The following is a 3975-nucleotide window of genomic DNA, read 5'->3' as shown; positions in this document are numbered from 1 at the left end:
GCATTTTCTGATATATATAACATTGCTGTTGCTGTTGCTGTTGTTGTTGTTGTTAGTTGCCACTGAGTCAAGTACAACTTGTAGTGACCCTATGAACAACTAACCTGAACTCTGGTCTATCCTGTGCTATCCTCATCATTTCTGAAACACTGAAGGCTCTATGTCAATCCATCTCATTGAGAAGTCTTCCTCTCTTTTGCTGACCCTTCACCTGAGAGATGAAACTTCACCATATTTGTCTTCTATTTTTACATACTGGAAATTCTTGCGTGACAACATATTCAAGTTATGATTAACCATACTAATAGTCATCCTTTTTACAGGTTTGTTCTAGAGAGGGTTAAACCAGGCTGCTCCTTGGAGGCAATGATTCTGAAGCTTCGACATACCTTGGACATGTTGTAAGGAGAGACTGGTCCTTGGAAAAGTACGTCATTCTTGGGAGGGTGGAGAAACAGTGCAGGAGGTGGATTTGAGGTAGATTGACTCAGTGACTGGGATCCTGGGGGTAGGTGTGTCGGAAACAGTGAGATTGATTCAGGATAGAGCAGGGTTCAGAGCTGTTGTACACAGGGTCACTGTGAGTTGCAGGTGACTTGACAACACATAACTTTTATGTATGCATGTGTTTGTTGTTGTGTTGTACATAGGGTTTTCAGAGCCCTGCCATTTCAGAAGTGGATGATCAATCCTTCTTCGTAGTCTGTTTTAATCTGAATGTTTAGACTTGGAGTATCTGACAGACAGCAATTTGTGGACTAGTGAAAGATAAATCCCTCATTTTGGAGTTGACCATTAGTTACAGTGTAGTCCCTGCCCTTAGCCCAGTCCCAGAACATTTAATTGTGCTAATGCAAAACCTATACTTGGACCAAGAGGCAGTCGTCAGAACAGAGCAGGGCAACAGGGCATGGTTCAAAATTGGGAAGGGTGCACGCCAGGGATGTGTCCTATCTCCATACATTTTCAACCTGTATGCAGAGCAGATTATCTGAGAGGCTGGACTCTATGAGGAGAAGTGTGGCGTTAGGGTTGGTGGACGATCTATCAACACTCTACGTTATGCAGATGACACAACTTTGCTCGCTGAAACTGAGAAGGGCCTCATGCACTTACTGCAGAGGGTCAAGGACTGCAGCCTTCAGTATGGAAGACAAAAATTCTCACCACCGGACCAATCGGTAGCATCAGGATGGATGGCGAAGAGATTGAGATTGTTCACAGGTTCAGTTTGCTCAGCTCCACGGTCAACACTCTTGACACCAGTAGCCAGGAAATAAAAGAAAACATATTGCAATGGGCAAGTCTGTGGTTAGGAACCTCTCTAAAGTACTCAAGAGCAACGATGTCTCTCTGGAGATTAAGGTGTGCCTGATACAGGCCATGGTTTTTGCAATCACTTGTTATGCATCAGAGAGTTGGACAATGACTAGGGAGGATAGAAGGAGAATTGACGCCTTTGAGCTGTGGTGCTGGAGAAGAGTATTGAATGTTCCATGGACTGCCAAGAAAACAAACAGATTCATCGCAGAGAGGGTTAAACCAGGCTGCTCCTTGGAGGCAAGGATTCTGGGGCTTTGCCTGACATACTTTGGACATGTTGTAAGGAGAGATAGGTCTTTAGAGAGGGACATTATGCTGGGTAGAGTAGAGGGACAGCGCAGGAGGGGAAGACCCTCTATGAAGTGGATTGATTCAGTGACTGGGGTAATCGGGATGGGTGTGTCAGAGGCAATGAGATTGGCACGGGATAGAGCACGGTTTAGGGCTGTTGTACATAGGGTTGCTATGAGTCGCAAACGACTAGACGGCACATAACAACAACAACAACATGCATGTGTTTATGAAAATATATCTGTAAGTTTATATGTAATGTTTCCAAGCCCCAAGCCAAATGAAAATCAGATTTATGAATGGTAATAAAAAGCAATAACAATAAAACCTTTTTCAATGTGAAGAATTTGATTTATGTCAGAACTGACTTACAGCAGAGTTGTTGGAAGGGAACCTGTTGTGGATCAGGAGTTGCCTGTTAGTATAGTATGATCAACATTGGGCTGGGAATTCTGCAGATTGGAGCATGGATAATGTGTGGTTTCTGCCCTTCTCACAGCTACAGGGAAGGTGTGCACGCATGGAAACACAGCTGTCCATTTCAAGCAGTGATAGGCAGATGGTGACCTGCAGGCTACAGCCGGCTCACTGTGTATTTCAGCACAGCACTGGGCTAAGATTTTACTTTCATTCAGAAGTCCCTGAGGAATCTCTGAAGAATGCAGAGTTCAAGGGTGGGATAATGGAAGTGTCTGGTGGGAACAAGAATCTGATCATTGGGGACATCTCTCCCCTGCCTCACTGTCCTAGCAAAACATTTGTTGTTGTTACGTGTTGTGGAGTTGGAATCCACTCATAGCTGACTCTGGGTTCTCACGGGCAGGATCTGCACCAGAGGAAATTATTCCTCTTTCTCCCAAGGAACAGATGGTAGATTCGAACTGCCTCCCTTTGGGTTGACAGAGCAGCTCCTTCCCACTAGGCCCCCAGAACTTCCTTGACAAAGCAGTAATCTAGAGCAATTCTAAGGGGCATCCAACAGCGAGGTGGAGCCCTAATCTTTTTTATGGGCCCAGACCACTCCACACAACCTGAATGGACCTCCTTGAATGGAGCTGGTGGGCCTGTGAGCTGTTTCCGTGCATTGACTTCGGCTCACTGTGCAGTTCCCCAGATGTAACCACTGTTCCTCATGGCCTCTGAGACATGCCCAGTGTCTCCACTGTACCAAGGACCTAGTTCTCCCTTGCCTGGTCCTAACTGGGACATCCTGCTGCTCCATCAGCCCCAGGAGACAACCCTGACCTTGCTCCCCTGCCTTCCTTCCCTCCACAACCCTCAGAAGCCTTTTCAAAGGCCTAAAGCTGCTCAGGACCAGAATAAGTGGAGATGTGTTCATTCCTAACTGATATTTGGCCAGTCTACAAACCTTCTCAGTAAAATTACACTTAAGCTGGTGTCTCAGTCACCTCGTTCCCTCTTGCACCCACCAGCCTGGTTTTCCTGCTTCTGTACATCCAGATTTCACATACTTCAGGGGTATCTTCATTGATCTTTGTATATTGTGTGAAGGGAAAAAAATACATCCTTTCACTGATCTTTTATCTGTCAATTAGTACTTTCACAAAGTACATTTTTCTATACATCTTCCAGTTCATCATACAGTGATGCCCAGCATGCTACTATGATGGCGAAATGGCTTGAAATACAAGCTAGATCACCTTTAGTTGACAGGCTTCAGGGAAGCTTCTACACCAAGACAGACTGGAAAGTCCTGGAGATACTTCTAGACATTTCCCCAGGAAAACCTGATGAGTCACAACAGAACATATTCAAACTGACTTGCTGGGCATCCCAAATCAGGCATCACTGATGAGAAGATCATTAGAATGATGTTGATGAGGTAGAGAACAAACAAGAATGAGTGAGAAGCTTATTAAGATGCACTGACACAGTGGACACACCAATGGACTTGAACATGCCATTGACTGTGAAGAAAATGCAGGTCTGTGTGGCATTTTCATGTCACTATCCACTGGGTCATCAGGAGTCAGTGAATGACAGGGGACTCTCTATCCATCTTTCTGATAAGTGATGTTGATAAAAGATTAGACAATCTCTACCTTCAACAGTGTCTTGGGAAAAGAGGTGGAGATTGAAAAGACCTTTATCATACAGTTTCCATTGGATCATAGAGGCCAGGAAACCCTGTGGCTACAGGTGGTTGGAGAAAACTTCTAGAAAAGAGTAATTCTCAAAAGTTTATGGTGATAAATAGAAAATAAATATATATCACATAATCTTATCAATTTAGCTTTGTATCTGTGTATATTTTATTGTCAGTAATTACCACAATTGGCTGTGGAAACTAATTGAGTAAGGTGTGGAATGCAAGTTATTGCTGAGGCTACTTACGGACAA

The sequence above is a fragment of the Elephantulus edwardii genome, unplaced genomic scaffold (genome assembly GCF_000299155.1).
Source record: "Elephantulus edwardii isolate Elephantulus edwardi_28Jun2011 unplaced genomic scaffold, EleEdw1.0 scaffold00073, whole genome shotgun sequence".
Lineage (NCBI taxonomy): Eukaryota > Metazoa > Chordata > Mammalia > Macroscelidea > Macroscelididae > Elephantulus > Elephantulus edwardii.
Note: the sequence above shows the minus strand (reverse complement) of the source record.